Below are 21,530 nucleotides of genomic sequence, written 5' to 3' on the forward strand. Positions count from 1 at the left end.
ACCAGTATATAGACACTTTCACAATCTATACCTAATGTACCAGTATATAGACACTTTCTCAATGTATGCCGTAAGTACCAGTATATAGACACTTTCACGATCTATGCCTTAAGTACCAGTATATAGACACTTTCACAATCTATGCCTAATGTATCAATATATAGACACTTTCTCAATCTATGCCTAATGTACCAGTATATAGACACTTTCACAATCTATGCCTTAAGTACCAGTATATAGACACTTTCATAATCTATGCCGTAAGTACCAGTATATAGACATTTTCTCAATCTATGCCTTAAGTACCAATGTATAGACACTTTCAAAATCTATGCCTTAAGTACCAGTATATAGACACTTTCATAATCTATGCCTTAAGTACAAGTATATAGATACTTTCATAATCTATGCCTAATGTACCAGTATATAGATACTTTCATAATCTATGCCTAATGTACCAATGTATAGACACTTTCACAATCTATGCCTTAAGTACCAGTATATAGACACTTTCACGATCTATGCCTAAAGTACCAGTATTTACACACTTTCAAAATCTATACCTTATGTACCAGTACATAGACACTTTCACAATCTATGCCTAATGTACCAATATATAGACACTTTCACAATGTATGCCGAAAGTATCAGTATATAAACACTTTCACAATCTATGCCGTAAGTACCAGTATATAGACATTTTCTCAATCTATGCCTTAAGTTCTAGTATATAGACACTTTCACAATGTATGCCTTAAGTACCAATATATAGACGCTTTCACAATCTATGCCTTAAGTACCAGTATATAGACACTTTCACAATCTATGCCTAATGTACCAATATATAGACACTTTCACAATCTATGTCTTAAGTACCAGTATATAGACACTTTCATAATCTATGCCTCAAGTACCAGTATATAGACACTTTCACAATCTATGCCTTAAGTACCAGTATATAGACACTTTCACAATCTATGCCTAATGTACCAGTATATAGACACTTTCACAATCTATGCCTAATGTACCAGTATATAGACACTTTCATAATCTATGCCTAATGTACCAGTATATAGACACTTTCATAATCTATACCTAAAGTACCAATATATAGACGCTTTCACAATCTATGCCTAATGTACCAGTATATAGACACTTTCATAATCTATGCCTTAAGTACCAGTATATAGACACTTTCATAATCTATGCCTTAAGTACAAGTATATAGACACTTTCACAATCTCTGCCTTAAGTACAAGTATATAGACACTTTCACAATCTATGCCTTAAGTACCAGTATATAGACACTTTCATAATCTATGCCTTAAGTACAAGTATATAGACACTTTCATAATCTATGCCTTAAGTACAAGTATATAGACACTTTCATAATCTATGCCTAATGTACCAGTATATAGACACTTTCATAATCTATGCCTAATGTACCAGTATATAGACACTTTCATAATCTATACCTAAAGTACCAATATATAGACGCTTTCACAATCTATGCCTAATGTACCAATATATAGACACTTTCATAATCTATGCCTTAAGTACCAGTATATAGACACTTTCATAATCTATGCCTTAAGTACCAGTATATAGACACTTTCATAATCTATGCCTTAAGTACAAGTATATAGACACTTTCACAATCTCTGCCTTAAGTACAAGTATATAGACACTTTCACAATCTATGCCTTAAGTACCAGTATATAGACACTTTCATAATCTCTGCCTTAAGTACAAGTATATAGACACTTTCACAATCTATGCCTTAAGCACCAGTATATAGACACTTTCATAATCTATGCCTTAAGTACAAGTATATAGACACTTTCACAATCTATGCCTTAAGTACCAGTATATAGACACTTTCACAATCTATGCCTTAAGTACAAGTATATAGACACTTTCATAATCTATGCCTTATGTACCAATATATAGACGCTTTCTCAATGTATGCCTTAAGTACCAGTATATAGACACTTTCATAATCTATGCCTTAAGTACAAGTATATAGACACTTTCAAAATCTATGCCTAATGTACCAATATATAGACACTTTCACAATCTATGCCTTAAGTACAAGTATATAGACACTTTCACAATTTATGCCTTAAGTACCAGTATATAGACACTTTCATAATCTATGCCTTAAGTACCAGTATATAGACACTTTCATAATCTATGCCAAATGTACCAATATATAGACACTTTCACTATCTATGCCTTAAGTATCAGTATATAGACACTTTCATAATCTATGCCTAATGTACCAGTATATAGACACTTTCACAATCTATGCCTAATGTACCAATATATAGACACTTTCACAATCTATGCCTAAAGTACAAGTGTATAGACACTTTCACAATCTATGCCTAATGTACCAATATATAGACACTTTCACTATCTATGCCTTAAGTATCAGTATATAGACACTTTCATAATCTATGCCTAATGTACCAGTATATAGACACTTTCACTATCTATGCCTTAAGTACAAGTATATAGATACTTTCATAATCTATGCCTAAAGTACCAGTATATAGACACTTCAATAATCTATGCCTTAAGTACCAAAATATAGAAACTTTCATAATCTATGCCTTAGACACTTTCACTATCTATGCCTAAAGAACCAGTATATAGACACTTTCACAATCTATGCCTAATGTACCAAAATATAGAAACTTTCATAATCTATGCCTTAAGTACCAGTATATAGACACTTTCATAATCTATGCCTCAAGTACCAGTACATAGACACTTTCACAATCTATGCCTAATGTACCAATATATAGACACTTTCAAAATCTATGCCTTAAGTACCAGTATATAGACACTTTCACAATCTATGCCTAATGTACCAATATATAGACGCTTTCTCAATGTATGCCTAAAGTACCAGTATATAGACACTTTCACAATCTATGCCTAAAGTACCAGTATATAGACACTTTCATAATCTATGCCTTAAGTACCAGTGTATAGACACTTTCACAATCTATGCCTAAAGTACCAGTATATAGACACTTTCATAATCTATGCCTTAAGTATCAGTATATTGACACTTTCATAATCTATGCCTAATGTACCAGTATATAGACACTTTCACAATCTATGCCTAAAGTACAAGTATATAGACACTTTCACAATCTATGCCTAATGTACCAATATATAGACACTTTCACAATCTATGCCTAAAGTACCAGTATATAGACACTTTCATAATCTATGCCTTAAGTACCAGTATATAGACACTTTCACAATCTATGCCTAAAGTATCAGTATATAGACACTTTCACTATCTATGCCTTAAGTATCAGTATATTGACACTTTCACAATCTATGCCTTAAGTACCAGTATATAGACACTTTCACTATCTATGCCTTAAGTACCAGTATTTAGACACTTTCACTATCTATGCCTTAAGTACCAGTATATAGACACTTTCACAATCTATGCCTAATGTACCAATATATAGACACTTTCATAATCTATGCCTTAAGTACAAGTATATAGACACTTTCACAATCTATGCCTTAAGTACCAGTATTTAGACACTTTCACAATCTATGCCTTAAGTACCAGTATATAGACAGTTTCACAATCTATGCCTAATGTACCAATATATAGACACTTTCATAATCTATGCCTTAAGTACCAGTATATAGACACTTTCACAATCTATGCCTTAAGTACCAATATATAGACACTTTCACAATCTATGCCTTAAGTACCAATATATAGACACTTTCATAATCTATGCCTTAAGTACCAGTATATAGACACTTTCATAATCTATGCCTAATGTACCAGTATATTGACACTTTCAAAATCTATGCCTTAAGTACCAGTATATAGACACTTTCATAATCTATGCCTTAAGTACCAGTATATAGACACTTTCACAATCTATGCCTAATGTACCAGTGTATAGACACTTTCACAATCTATGCCTAAAGAACCAATATATTGACGCTTTCAAAATCTATGCCTTAAGTAGCAGTATATAGACACTTTCAAAATCTATGCCTTAAGTAGCAGTATATAGACACTTTCACAATCTATGCCTAAAGAACCAATATATTGACGCTTTCAAAATCTATGCCTTAAGTAGCAGTATATAGACACTTTCACAATCTATGCCTAAAGAACCAGTATATAGACACTTTCACTATCTATGCCTTAAGTACCAGTATATAGACACTTTCACAATCTATACCTAAAGTACCAATGTATAGACACTTTCACTATCCATGCCTTAAGTACCAGTATATAGACACTTTCACAATCTATGCCTTAAGTACCAGTATATAGACACTTTCACAATCTATACCTAAAGTACCAGTATATAGACACTTTCACTATCTATGCCTTAAGTACAAGTATATAGACACTTTCATAATCTATACCTAAAGTACCAGTATATAGACACTTTCACTATCTATGCCTTAAGTACCAGTATATAGACACTTTCACAATCTATGCCTTAAGTACCAATACATAGACACTTTCAAAATCTATGCCTTAAGTAGCAGTATATAGACACTTTCACAATCTATGCCTAAAGAACCAGTATATAGACACTTTCACTATCTATGCCTAAAGTACCAGTATATAGACACTTTCACAATCTATGCCTAAAGTACCAGTATATAGACACTTTCATAATCTATGCCTTAAGTACCAGTATATAGACACTTTCACTATCTATGCCTTAAGTACCAGTATATAGACACTTTCACAATCTATACCTAAAGTACCAGTATATAGACACTTTCACTATATATGCCTTAAGTACCAGTATATAGACACTTTCACAATCTATACCTAAAGTACCAATGTATAGACACTTTCACTATCTATGCCTTAAGTACAAGTATATAGACACTTTCACAATCTATGCCTAAAGAACCAGTATATAGACACTTTCACTATCTATGCCTAAAGTACCAGTATATAGACACTTTCACAATCTATGCCTAAAGTACCAGTATATAGACACTTTCATAATCTATGCCTTAAGTACCAGTATATAGACACTTTCACAATCTATGCCTTAAGTACCAGTATATAGACACTTTCACTATCTATGCCTAATGTACCAATATATAGACACTTTCACAATCTATGCCTTAAGTACCAGTATATAGACACTTTCACAATCTATGCCTTAAAGTTAGGAAACCAAGCCATTACCAAAATGGTGACATCATTTTTCATCGATCCAAAAGGATTGCCAAAACACCAAATATAACCAAAACATAACCACCCATGCTAAGCTTGCGTATCACTGGACCTACCTGATCAATAATTTGCAACAACATCGATCTAAAATGCGTTTACGATCGTGTTTCCGAAACGATACCCCCATAGTTTGAAAATACCGCGGAATCAGGTCGACTTGCCATGTTAATGAGGTGGTGCAATGTCACTATGTTAAATTAGCATGATATATTCATTCATTTACATGTTTAAAAATAACGTAGTGACATTGCACCACCTCATTAACTGTCTGTAATTGACTGGGAAACCACCATCATAGTCATAGGTTGAAGTGTTTCTGATGTAAAAAATGTACCGTTTATGATTATTGTATAAAAGTACTCAATGCTATGTTATTTTTATGGACACCTATGATCACTAATATACCTCTACACCTTATACACACCTATACCTCAAGCTACGCTTTCAGCTTTCGCTGACAGCGGAGCTAACAAAAAACCATTTTTATTAAACAGTGCCCTCAATCATTGTATGAAGACAAGAGGCAACTAATATACTTTTTGGAGACTGGTGCCCACAAAATATAGAAACAATGATAATAATAATAATAATAATAATAATAATAATAAATTCATATCAGCGCATTACGCAACAGCCTCAATGCGCTTTACAATACTGAGAAGAGAAAAAAGAAAAAAAAAAAAAAAGGAAAAAAAAGAAGCACAAACTTGATTTGCATAGAAATCAAAACCAAAACCAAAAACTTGACGTTCACTATTGATTACTATTAAAAACAACAACTTGAAATTCACTAAAAACAAAACTTATTGATTACTGCATATAAAAGTATAGTATGTTCTAAAAGTTTGTAAACAAGTATGTCTTTAGTTGGGACTTGAATGTTTCGATCGATACCGCTCTCCTAATGTGAATTGGGAGAGAGTTCCATAACTTAGGACCGGCAACAGAGAAGGCGCGATCTCCGTACGTGGTAGTTGCAACACGTGGAATGGCAAGTGTAAGATGAGTACTAGAACGTAGGGCACGTGTTGGCTTGTGTATGGGTATTAGTTCAGTGATGTAGGATGGTGACAGTTTGTTGACAGCCTTGTAGGTGACGAGCAAGATTTTGTATGCAATACGTTGACGTACAGGTAACCAATGAAGATTATGTAATACTGGTGAGACATGATCATATTTGCGTAGTTTGGCAACAAGTCTAGCAGCTGTGTTCTGCACACGTTGAAGTTTGTTGATCTCTTTGTCTGGTAATCCATAGAGGATGGAATTGCAATAATCCAGCCTAGAGGTAACAAATGCATGGATTAGTCTTTCGGTACTGGTATTGTCGAGGTACTTTCTAATTTGGCCGATCTTTCGAATGGCTAGGGATGCTGCTCTGCAGATGTTATTTACATGACAAGTCATTCTAAGTTCCGAGTCAAGTATAACCCCAAGGTCACGTGTTGTGGATGATGTGTTGACAGTGCTGTCCCCAATTGTGATACATGGTACAGGATTGGTTTTACTGAATCGAGATGAGAAGTGGATTATCTCTGTTTTACTGTCATTAAGCTTTAATTTATTCGATGCATACCAAGTTCGTATATCAGCAATGCATGCTTCAATACGCGAGACTGTGTTCATGTGTTGTGATCGTTTCATCATCTGGTAAAGTTGAGAGTCATCAGCATACATCATACTGTTTAGATTATGTTGTGAAATCAGATCCTCTAAGGGTGTGACATACATGGTAAAGAGTATGGGACCTAGAACTGATCCCTGTGGGACTCCAAAGTTTAGGCTGTGACAGGCATAATAAATACTTTTCCCATCACCATGTAGCTGCTATTTTATTTTATTTTTAATTATTGCTTGAATCAGGCTCTGGGCCCACTGCTCTAACGAAGGTATTTTCCACAGCCATGTACCAGCTATGTGAGCAATGCTGTAACGGAAGTATTTCCCACAGCCATGTGAGCAATGCTGTAACATAGGTATTTCCCATAGTCATGCACCAGCTATATGAGCAATGCTGTAATGGAGGTATTTTCCACAGCCATGTCCCAGCTATATATGTGAGCAGAGGTATTTTCCACAGCTATGTATCAGCTATGTGACCATGTGACTTTTAAATGGAGAATCTACACATAACTATAGACCTCTAATAGGAGAATCTACACATCACTATGGACCTTTAATTGGACAATCTTCAGATCACTATAGACTTCTAAATGTATAATCTAAACACCACTATAGACCTCTTAATGGAGAATCTACACATCACTATAGACCTCTAAGTGGATAATCTACACATCACTATAGACCTCTAAATGGACAATCTACAGATCCCTATCGAACTGTGAATGGATAATCTACAGATCAATATAGACTTCTAAATGGAGAATCTACACATTACTATAGACCAATGGAGAATCTACACATCACTATAGACCTCTAAATGGATAATGTACACATCCCTATAGACTGCTAAATGGAGAATCTACACATCACTATAGACCTCTAAATGGAGAATCTACACATCACTATAGACCTTTAAATGGAGAATCTGCACATCGCTATACACCTCTAAATGTAGAATCTAGACATCGTTATAGACCTCTAAATGGAGAATCTACATATCACTATAGACCTCTAAATGGAGAATCTACACATCGCTATAGACATCTAAATGGAGAAGCTACATATCATTATAGACCTCTAAATGGATAATCTACATATCACTATAGACCTCTAAATAGAGAATCTACAGATCACCATAGACTTTTAAATGGAGAATCTACACATAATTATAGACCTCTAAAAGGAGAATCTACACATCACTATAGACCTCTAAATGGAGAATCTACATATCACTATAGACCTCTAAATGGATAATATACATATCACTATAGACCTCTAAATGGAGAATCTACAGATCACCATAGACTTTTAAATGGAGAATCTACACATAACTATAGACCTCTAAAAGGAGAATCTACACATCACTATAGACCTCGAAGTGGATAATCTACAGATCCCTATAGAACTGTGAATGGATAATCTTCACATCTCTATAGACTTCTCTACACATCTCTATAGACCTCTAAATGGAGAATCTACACATCACTATAGACCTCTAAATGGAGAATCTACACATCACTATAGACCTCTAAATGGAGAATCTACACATCACTATAGACCTCTAAATGGAGAATCTACACATCACTATAGACCTCTAAATGGAGAATCTACACATCACTATAGATCTCTAAATAGAGAATCTACACATCACTATAGACCTCTAAATGATAATCTACACATCACTATAGACCTCTAAATGGAGAATCTACACATCACTATAGATCTCTAAATGGATAATCTACACATCTCTATAGACCTCTAAATGGATAATCTACACATCACTATAGACCTCTAAATGGAGATTCCACACATCACTATAGACCTCTAAATGGATAATCTACACATCACTATAGACCTCTAAGTGGATAATCTACAGATCACTATAGACCTCTAAATGGAGAATCTACAGATCTCTATAGACCTCTAAATGGAGAATCTACACATCACTATAGACCTCTAAATGGAGAATCTACACATCACTATAGATCTCTAAATGGATAATCTACACATCTCTATAGACCTCTAAATGGAGAATCTACACATCACTATAGATCTCTAAATGGAGAATCTACACATCATTATAGACCACTAAATGGAGAATCTACATATCACGATAGACCTCTAAATGGAGAATCTACACATCTCTATAGACCTCTAAATGGATAATCTACACACCACTATAGACCTCTAAATGGATAATCTACACATCTCTATAGACCGCTAAATGGATAATCTACACATCATTATAGACCACTAAATGGAGAATCTACATATCACTATAGACCTCTAAATGGAGAATCTACACATCATTATAGACCACTAAATGGAGAATCTACATATCACTATAGACCTCTAAATGGAGAATCTACACATCACTATAGACCTCTAAAAGGAGAATCTACACATCACTATAGACCTCTAAATGGATAATCTACAGATCAATATAGACCTCGAAGTGGATAATCTACAGATCACTATAGACCTCTAAGTGGATAATCTACAGATCACTATAGACCTCTAAATGGATAATCTACACATCTCTATAGACCTCTAAATAGAGAATCTACAGATCACCATAGACTTTTAAATGGAGAGTCTACACATAACTATAGACCTCTAAAAGGAGAATCTACACATCACTATAGACCTCGAAGTGGATAATCTACAGATCCCTATAGAACTGTGAATGGATAATCTTCACATCTCTATAGACTTCTCTACATATCTCTATAGACCTCTAAATGGAGAATCTACACATCACTATAGACCTCTAAATGGAGAATCTACACATCACTATAGACCTCTAAATGGATAATCTACACATCACTATAGACCTCTAAATGGAGAATCTACACATCACTATAGATCTCTAAATGGAGAATCTACATATCACTATAGACCACTAAATGGAGAATCTACATATCACTATAGACCTCTAAATGGAGAATCTACACATCACTATAGACCTCTAAATGGAGAATCTACACATCACTATAGACCTCTAAATGGAGAATCTACACATCACTATAGATCTCTAAATGGAGAATCTACACATCACTATAGACCTCTAAATGGAGAATCTACACATCATTATAGACCTCTAAATGGATAATCTACACATCACTATAGACCTCTAAATGGATAATGTACACATCCCTATAGACTGCTAAATGGAGAATCTACAGATCACTATAGACCTCTAAATGGAGAATCTACACATCACTATAGACCTTTAAATGGAGAATCTGCACATCGCTATACACCTCTAAATGTAGAATCTAGACATCGTTATAGACCTCTAAATGGAGAATCTACATATCACTATAGACCTCTAAATTGAGAATCTACACATCGCTATAGACATCTAAATGGAGAAGCTACATATCATTATAGACCTCTAAATGGATAATCTACATATCACTATAGACCTCTAAATAGAGAATCTACAGATCACCATAGACTTTTAAATGGAGAATCTACACATAATTATAGACCTCTAAAAGGAGAATCTACACATCACTATAGACCTCTAAATGGAGAATCTACATATCACTATAGACCTCTAAATGGATAATCTACATATCACTATAGACCTCTAAATGGAGAATCTACAGATCACCATAGACTTTTAAATGGAGAATCTACACATAACTATAGACCTCTAAAAGGAGAATCTACACATCACTATAGACCTCGAAGTGGATAATCTACAGATCCCTATAGAACTGTGAATGGATAATCTTCACATCTCTATAGACTTCTCTACACATCTCTATAGACCTCTAAATGGAGAATCTACACATCACTATAGACCTCTAAATGGAGAATCTACACATCACTATAGACCTCTAAATGGAGAATCTACACATCACTATAGACCTCTAAATGGAGAATCTACACATCACTATAGACCTCTAAATGGAGAATCTACACATCACTATAGATCTCTAAATGGAGAATCTACACATCACTATAGACCTCTAAATGGATAACCTACACATCACTATAGACCTCTAAATGGAGAATCTACACATCACTATAGATCTCTAAATGGATAATCTACACATCTCTATAGACCTCTAAATGGATAATCTACACATCACTATAGACCTCTAAATGGAGATTCTACACATCACTATAGACCTCTAAATGGATAATCTACACATCACTATAGACCTCTAAGTGGATAATCTACAGATCACTATAGACCTCTAAATGGAGAATCTACACATCACTATAGACCTCTAAATGGAGAATCTACACATCACTATAGATCTCTAAATGGATAATCTACACATCACTATAGACCTCTAAATGGAGAATCTACACATCACTATAGATCTCTAAATGGAGAATCTACACATCATTATAGACCACTAAATGGAGAATCTACATATCACTATAGACCTCTAAATGGAGAATCTACACATCATTATAGACGACTAAATGGAGAATCTACATATCACTATAGACCTCTAAATGGAGAATCTACACATAACTATAGACCTCTAAAAGGAGAATCTACAGATCACTATAGACCTCTAAGTGGATAATCTACAGATCACTATAGACCTCTAAGTGGATAATCTACAGATCACTATAGACCTCTAAATGGATAATCTACACATCTCTATAGACCTCTAAATAGAGAATCTACAGATCACCATAGACTTTTAAATGGAGAATCTACACATAACTATAGACCTCTAAAAGTAGAGTCTACACATCACTATAGACCTCGAAGTGGATAATCTACAGATCCCTATAGAACTGTGAATGGATAATCTACACATCTCTATAGACTTCTCTACACATCTCTATAGACCTCTAAATGGAGAATCTACACATCACTATAGACCTCTAAATGGAGAATCTACACATCACTATAGACCTCTAAATGGAGAATCTACACATCACTATAGACCTCTAAATGGAGAATCTACACATCACTATAGATCTCTAAATGGATAATCTACACATCACTATAGACCTCTAAATGGAGAATCTACACATCACTATAGATCTCTAAATGGAGAATCTACATATCACTATAGACCACTAAATGGAGAATCTACATATCACTATAGACCTCTAAATGGAGAATCTACACATCACTATAGACCTCTAAATGGGGAATCTACACATCACTATAGACCTCTAAATGGAGAATCTACACATCACTATAGATCTCTAAATGGAGAATCTACACATCACTATAGACCTCTAAATGGAGAATCTACACATCATTATAGACCTCTAAATGGATAATCTACACATCACTATAGACCTCTAAATGGATAATCTACACATCTCTATAGACCTCTAAATGGAGAATCTACACATCACTATAGACCTCTAAATGGAGAATCTACACATCATTATAGACCACTAAATGGAGAATCTACATATCACTATAGATCTCTAAATGGATAATCTACACATCACTATAGACCTCTAAATGGATAATCTACACATCTCTATAGACCTCTAAATGGAGAATCTACACATCACTATAGACCTCTAAATGGAGAATCTACACATCACTATAGACCTCTAAATGGAGAATCTACACATCACTATAGATCTCTAAATGGAGAATCTACACATCACTATAGACCTCTAAAAGGAGAATCTATATATCACTATAGACCTCTAAATGGAGAATCTACACATCGTTATAGACCTCTAAATGGAGAATCTACACATCTCTATAGACCTCTAAATGGAGAATCTACACATCACTATAGACCTCTAAATGATTTTGAAAAACGTAGAGACAGATAGCTTTAAAATGTGACAAAAATCCCCAAATTTGTGAATTTTCAGTATAATTAGTCTAAAAATGACAAAAAATGACAAATACAAATGTGCAAACGTAGTTTGTTTTCATTTCAGCTGATTGTCACATGTAATGGCATTTCGGCCGACATCATAAGTTTATGAATTAAGAGAATAAAAAAAACCCAACTAATTTTGACCAAAAATGGCATTTTATTAATATTACTGTCGTATACGATAGAAATGTCGTAGGAAAAAAATCAAAAAGTACTAAAAATAGCAGAATCTCGATTTCCAGAAATAGATAGTTGTGAACGAGGATGTTGTGCATTACCACGGCAATTTTGATGTGGTGATTTTGCCACAATATTGATCATACAAAATCAAAACTCCATAAATGAACCACAAAGTACTTTCCCTTTCAAAATGAGGTAATTTTAGAATAAGCATCATCATTTTTATTGATGACTGACACTCACAGTCGCTTGTAAACTGTTATTCCTTTCCTGAATGGTTTTATTCTTGTCTATGACGGTCCTAATACAGAACAATGACGTTATTATAGGGATTGGTGATATTCTTATAAAATCGGTAGCGATGTCATACCCCCCTACATACATACAACACAAGTTAGGAAACCAAGCCATTACCAAAATGGTGACATCATTTTTCATCGATCCAAAAGGATTGCCAAAACACCAAATATAACCAAAACATAACCACCCATGCCAAGCTTGCGTATCACTGGACCTACCCTGATCAATAATTTGCAACAACATCGATCTAAAATGCGTTTACGATCGCGTTTCCGAAACGATACCCCCATAGTTTGAAAATACTGCGGAATTAGGTCGACTTTCCATGTTAATGAGGTGGTGCAACGTCACTATGTTAAATGAGCATGATATATTCATTCATTTACATGTTTAAAAATAACGTAGTGACGTTGCATCACCTCATTAACTGTCTGTAATTGACTGGGAAACCACCGTCATAGTCATAGGTTGAAGTGTTTCTGGTGTAAAAAATGTACCGTTTATGATTATTGTATAAAAGTACTCAATACTACGTTATTTTTATGGACACCTATGATCACTAATATACCTCTACACCTTATACACACCTATACCTAAAGCTACGCTTTCAGCTTTCGCTGACAGCAGAGCTAACAAAAAAACCATTTTTATTAAACAGTGCCCTCAATCATTGTATGAAGACAAGAGGCAACTAATATACTTTTTGGAGACTGGTGCCCACAAAATATAGAAACAATGATAATAAATACTTTTCCCATCACCATGTAGCTGCTATTTTATTTTATTTTTAATTATTGCTTGAATCAGGCTCTGGGCCCACTGCTCTAACGAAGGTATTTTCCACAGCCATGTACCAGCTATGTGAGCAATACTATCACAGAGATATTTCCCACAGCCATGTACCAGCTATGTGAGCAATGCTGTAACGGAAGTATTTCCCACAGCCATGTGAGCAATGCTGTAACATAGATATTTCCCATAGTCATGCACCAGCTATATGAGCAATGCTGTAATGGAGGTATTTTCCACAGCCATGTCCCAGCTATATATGTGAGCAGAGGTATTTCCCGCAGCCATGTACCAGCTATGTGACCATTGCTAGATTGAATGTGAACTAAAAGGCTGCTACATGGTATGATTCCAATATAGCTGGTACATGGAAAATTATACCTTGTAACAGGGCACCATGGGATACGGCTGGTACAAGGCCGTACTCCTCATCCTAGCACTAGGGTGTGCATATCTTATAGCTAGGACGTGTGAGGTTCCCTGTTGGGGGTTGCCGTATCAGCCAAACATACTGAATATCATAAATGTGTTACCATGGTTACCTGTAGTTATGGATACAATTATACCTGTCCAGTAATATGTAGACTAAATCTTTGTAATAGTGTGAGATGCTTGTAGTGTTTGTTTTGTGTTAGAAATACAAACGTCAACTTGTATCTATTTTTAGGACTACTTACTTTATTCACATACTAAAACATTGTTTTTTTTATCTGCAATTTGCCAACTATGAAAATTGAATAATAAAGATAAGAGTAATGATAGTTATTACAAATTACAACTCAGTTTGTCATACACTAAAATGATCCATTTTGGTGAAATCTGTATAAACTTAATTAATAACAATATTTTCTGACATGGGAGGAAAACAGGCAATCAAATATTACAGGTTTACTACTGTATTTATAGAGAGGATTATGTGCTCTATTTCACTGGCAGCCATTGTTGTGTTGTACATGAAAGTACACAAAACCTTTCCATCAAGACACTTATCAGACTTTGGTATATTCAATGTGGTTATATTCTAGAAAGCTGGTTTAATACAATTGTTGGGGTAGATATCGAAAGATACCTTCTGGGACTTGTCTAGGAGCAACATATGAAGAATGAGTTCCTTTTGTACCTAGGCTAGTCCTATAATACAATGTATGGTATACTGTTGTAATATCTTCAACTTTGAAGAGTTTAGCGATTAAAAACTTAAGACATAACTTGAAGTGTATTCATTGGGAAAGGTGGTGTAAGGACAGATTACAACTGTAACACGTCTGAATATTGGTATTTCTGAAAGAGAAAACACTTGTATGACTGATGTCTTGGTGGTTACAATTAGTGATTTTGTTGTAACATTTACAAGGTCTTTATATAAGCCTATAGACTATTTAATGTAAAACCTTGGACATGATGGGTTGCCAAGTTAAAAAATATCGCCAATAGCGTTGTAGCATAACTGTACAGTTTTTAAAAATGCTATCATACTAACAATAAGTGTTCATTTGGTGAATGACTATCCAGTTGCCTATCCAACCATGTTGCTATCTTTACGATATATGCTATCATTTGGCTGTTGCTATGGACGTGGTCTTGTTGCTAGGCATATTTACATACATTTTTTGAATGTTTATTCAATTGTCTATTAATCCCCATTGTTATCTTCGCAATATATGTGATCATTTGGCTGTTGCTATGGGCGTGGTCTTGTTGCTAGGCACACTTGCATACATTTTTTGAATGTTTATTCATTTGTCTTCTATTCCTGTTATCTTTGCAATATATGTGATTAGTTGGCTGTTGCTGTGGGTGTGGTCTTGTTGCTAGGCATATTTACATACATTTTTTGAATGTTTATTTAATTGTCTATTAATCCCCTTTGTTATCTTTGCAATATATGTGATCATTTGGCTGTTGCTATGGGCGGGGTCTTGTTGCTAGGCACATTTGCATACATTTTTTGAATGTTTATTCATTTGTCTTTCTATTCCTGTTGTTATCTTTGCAATATGCATGATTATTTAGCTGTTGCTATGGGCGTGGTCTTGTTGCTAGGCAAATTTACATACATTTTTTGAATGTTTATTCAATTGTCTATTAATCCCTGTTGTTATCTTTGTGAAACACACGACCGTTTGGCTGTTGCTATGGGCGTGGTCATGGTTGCTATGGTATTTGCATACATTTTTTGAATGTTTACTCATTTGCCTACCATATGATATTGTTATTTGACCAACATATACTGCCATTTGGTTGTTGCTAAGGGCGTGGTCATGGTCGCTAGGGCCAATTTTGTCAAAATGTTTTGAAGAATAACACTCAGAAACATCTCACCAAGTTTCAGACTCAGTGACCAAGTACTTTTTGAGATATAAGTTTTTCACCAAAAATGAACATTTTTTACACGTAATTTGCATATCACTCATGGAATCATGGTATGCTTAATATTTCTTTGCCCATACATCCCTAGATACATTCCCATTAAATTTCAGCCCAATCTGCTCAGTAGTTTTGGAATTATAGATTTTTAACCAAAAAGACACATTTTTAGCCCTAATTTGCATATCACTGATGGAATCATCCCGTCATGAACAAATCTTACTTTACACCCCCTTAAGAATGTTCTCACCAAATTTCGCACCAATCTGCCCAGTAGTTTCTGAGTTTAAGTTTTTTGACCCAAATCACACACCTGTGATGCAATCATTTTGATTTGAACAATTTCCCAACTAGACACCCAAGGTAATGGACTAACCAAATATCGTGGCAATCGGTTCAGTGGTTTTTGACTTTAAGTTGTTTACACACACACACACACACACACACACACAGACAGACAGACAGACAGACAGACGCCGGGCGATCCCTATAGCACTACTGAACCTCAGTTCAGTTGTGCTAAAAAAGGAAAGGAAAATAGTGTGTGACTATGTTAGGAACGCACTTTTAATAATGTTCATGTCTTAGAAATGCCAATTAAAGTCATCAAGATAATATGAAATACTTGTTTTATAAAAGGTTCAAAATGTTTGCAATAAATGATTATTTTCTTCTTGGCCTGGACTTGTTGTGTCACCACCTTTCTATGTGTCATGTTTACATTGTTGTGTCACCACCTTTCTATGTATCATGTTTACATTGATGTGTCACCACCTTTCTATGTGTCATGTTTACATTGTTGTGTCACCACCTTTCTATGTATCATGTTTACATTGATGTGTCACCACCTTTCTATGTGTCATGTTTACATTGTTGTGTCACCACCTTTCTATGTATCATGTTTACATTGTTGTGTCACCACCTTTCTATGTATCATGTTTACATTGTTGTGTCACCACCTTTCTATGTATCATGTTTACATTGTTGTGTCACCACCTTTCTATGTATCATGTTTACATTGTTGTGTCACCACCTTTCTATGTATCATGTTTACATTGTTGTGTCACCACCTTTCTATGTGTCATGTTTACATTGTTGTGTCACCACCTTTCTATGTATCATGTTTACATTGATGTGAGAAAGATAGAAATAAAATGTCTTTGTAGAAGACAGTCCTCCCCTAAAATAGAAGACACAGTCCTCCCCTCAAGTAGAAGACATAGTCCTCCTACAGTAGAACACAGTCCTCCCCTAAAGAAGAAGACACAGTCCTCCCCTAAAATAGAAGACATAGTCCTCCCCCTCAAATAGAAGACACAGTCCTCCCCTAAAGCAGAAGACACAGTCCTCCCCCTAAAATAGAAGACACAGTCCTCCCCTAAAGCAGAAGACAGTCCTCCCCCTAAAATAGAAGACACAGTCCTCCCCTCAAGTAGAAGACATAGTCCTCCTACAATAGAACACAGTCCTCCCCTAAAGAAGAAGACACAGTCCTCCCCTAAAGTAGAAGACACAGTCCTCCCCTCAAGTAGAACACACAGTCCTCCCCCTTAAATAGAAGACATAATCCTCCCCTCAAACAGAAGACATAATCCTCCCCCTCAAATAGCAGACAGAGTCCTCCTCCTAAAATACTTTACTTGTCTGTGACTGACATAAAATATAATTATATTTTTGGTTCACTGGTAACTGTCAGGGTCAAATGTAAAAATTTATGTGAGTACCAAAGATATGTCAATATTTCTTTTCTTCTGTACTACCAGTAAACATGATTGAAAAGAAAATGGCAATACATAAATACTACGTGTCTGTGATATGCAAGTGATTTGATTTTGATAATTGACCCTCAAGGTCAATGTCTTACAAGAAAGTTGCACCTGACAATATTGGGGTAGACACTTGAATGGAGTCTCTATGTATTATAGTTTTGGAGTTATACAAATATTGCTTCAATTCAGTCAAATTTACATGTGTTGCAAAACAAAGTGACAAGCATACAAACCATATGGTATGTCACCTATGTACTAGGTTTGAATGATATTGGATATTGTATGTCAGAGAAATGGATATACACTTGGATGCACACATGGATGTTCACAGGGACGAACCCCATTGTAATAACACATCCTTTGGGGCTAAAAAAGGCTGCACTAACATGATTTACTACACAGTGGGAAAAAATCCAATCTGACAACAATAAGTGATATCTGCAAGACTGAAATAAAGAAGCACCAATATACAGATACTGATACAATGCTAACATACTCTGGAAATAAAAACCTTGTTGATATACAAATCATCTCTTTTATACATTTTATCCCATTACCCATGCACACAATCTACAAATCATCAAAACCCCCACTTTTCAATAAAATAACCTTACAATCCAATGAAAACAATAGGAATGTACCAAAGAACTGATAACATTGGTAGAAATGACTTGGGATAAAATAGTGACTTTACTGACTTGATGGTTCCGTCATGTCCTATTCAAAACTAGTTACACAATAACAGCTGATGGTTGTTGGTCCATACTGAGGTCAAAGGTGGGAGGATGGGGTCAGATAGGAGAGTGGCTAATGTGTTACACTGTCATTAGCTCTAATAGTGCTGTACATAGATACAGACTATAAAGCTATATGGCCAAACCTGGCTGTATATACATATATATTACATAACTAAAGTATGACCCGACTTACCAGACAATACACAATTAATATTCTCAATTGATAATGAGTTGTTATCAATACATTTGAATACAGACTGTAAGATATACCATGTCACTCCACCCTCTACAGCCTTGCTCTACTGTACGATATACCATGTCACTCCACCCTCTACAGCCTTGCTCTACTGTAAGATATACCATGTCACTCCATCCTCTACAGCCTTGCTCTACTGTAAGATATACCATGTCACTCCACCCTCTACAGCCTTGCTCTACTGTAAGATATACCATGTCACTCCATCCTCTACAGCCTTGCTCTACTGTAAGATATACCATGTCACTCCATCCTCTACAGCCTTGCTCTACTGTAAGATATACCATGTCACTCCACCCTCTACAGCCTTGCTCTACTGTAAGATATACCATGTCACTCCATCCTCTACAGCCTTGCTCTACTGTAACTTATCATATGTTACCCGTTAAACATGGGGTACCTAACTGACCAATTTGAATAGTTTGTATTAATTTATTTACCATGAATGTTGTTGATTTGTGCACTAGGTAAGAAATACAGGGAGAAGAAGACAAAAACATGTATTAAAAATAAATACCTCCATTACAAGAGTAGTATATCATGGAACCACAATACTGTATTTACATTGTACAAACCGAGACATGTCTCTAAACTCAACCAAAATCATGTTATATAATGTAACTTGTCTACCAAAAACAAAGACATAGTCTGTGCAATAAAACAAAGATTTAGTTACCCATGTATCAGAGTCTACATCTCTTGATAGTTACACACTAATATCTTTATGATAAAGTGACATGGAAAGGTTTGAAGGCTTGTTAGGGGGACCCTTTCTAACTTTGTTTCTCATCAGAATACCATAAAATTATGAATCAGGTGGTTGGTAAAAATGAACAGTAAAAAGAAAAAATACCGCCAATGGCGTTGTAGCACAACCATAGTTTTTAAAAATGTTTATCCATATGCTAGTCCATGCTAACAATAGGTGTTCATTTGCTGAATAACTAACCAGTTGCCTATCCAACCATGTTGCTCTCTTTGCGATATACACGATCATTTGGCTGTTGCTATGGGTGTGGTCATGTTGCTAGATATATTTGCATACATTTTTTTAATGTTTTTGTTCACTTGTGTATGAATTCCTGATATTTTCTTTACAATATACGTGATCATTTGGCTGTTGCTATGGGTGTGGTCTTGTTAGTAGCCACATTTGCATACATTTTTTGAATGTCTATTCAATTGTCTATTAATCCCTGTTGTCTTTGTGAAATACACGACCGTGTGGCTGTTGCTATGGGCATGGTCATGGTTGCTAGGGATATTTAAATACATTTTTTGAATGTTTACTCACTTGCCTACCAGATGATGTTGTGATTTGACCAAAATATACTGCCATTTGGTTGTTGCTAAGGGCGTGGCCATGGTTGTTAGGGCCAATTGTGTCAAAATATTTTGAAGAAAATCTGCAGAATAACACTTCTAGAAACATCTCACCAAGTTTCAGTCTCACTGACCAAGTACTTTTTGAGATATAAAGTTTTGACTAAAATATACATTGTTACACCTAATTTGCATACTACTGATGAGATCATTATATGCTTAATAATTTTTCATCTATACACCCACAGACACATCCCTATTAAATTTCACCCCAATCCGCCGAGTAGTTTTGGAATTACAGGTTTTTGACCAAAAAGACACATTTGTAGCCCTAATTTGCATATTACTGAGGGAATCATCATGTCATGAACAAATCTTAATTTATTCACCCCTAAAAATGTTCCCACAAAATTTCATGTCAATCTGCCCCATGAGTTTTGGAGTTGGCGGTTTTGACTTTAAGTTGTTTACACACACACACACACACACACACACACACACACACACACACACACACACACACACACACACACACACACACACACTGACACAGACATTTCACCATGCCTTTAGCACACTGAACCTCTGTTCAGTTGTGCCAAAAATGAACTTCATTTGTTTAGGGGGAGGAAGTCTGGTGTAGATGTGATCATTTTTGCACTTCTAACCAAATTTTGCAAACTTTCACACCTTCAATGATAAAAGGTTCTGTATTTACTACTGAGATGTTGATTAAAATTTACTGCTCATTTAATATACAATTCTGGGTTTCTGGTTAGTATTTTAATGTGTTTACCATGTTGTTAAATTGTATTGACAATAGTGGTTTGACTGCACCATATATAGATGGGGGGGGGGATTTGTTTGTTAGATGGGGGGGGGGATTCGTTTGTTTACGTCAACCCCCATCCCTGTTTTTATAATTGTAAAAAACCTATCAATTGACTGCTAAGGGCACGGTCATGTTGCTAGGGTCAATTACGTAAGTATGACACACTCACAATTTGCAGACTAACAGTAACACTTTCAGAATCATAAACAAACTTCATCCCCAGTAGTTTGAGTGGTAAATCTCAATACCAAAATCACTTG

General features: G+C 35.2%; 1 long non-coding RNA gene across 1 annotated transcript; it reads right to left on the reverse strand.

Moving 5' to 3' along the window:
* Positions 1 to 16,791: 16,791 nt before the first annotated feature.
* On the reverse strand, positions 16,792 to 20,903 carry LOC144447431 (uncharacterized). The gene is made up of 3 exons (XR_013482026.1): positions 17,461 to 20,903; positions 17,239 to 17,275; positions 16,792 to 17,053 (listed from the first exon to the last, which is right to left on the reverse strand). It is a non-coding gene; the product is annotated as an uncharacterized LOC144447431 (long non-coding RNA).
* Positions 20,904 to 21,530: the final 627 nt, after the last annotated feature.

Source organism: Glandiceps talaboti, chromosome 16 (genome assembly GCF_964340395.1).
Source record: "Glandiceps talaboti chromosome 16, keGlaTala1.1, whole genome shotgun sequence".
Taxonomy (NCBI): domain Eukaryota; kingdom Metazoa; phylum Hemichordata; class Enteropneusta; family Spengelidae; genus Glandiceps; species Glandiceps talaboti.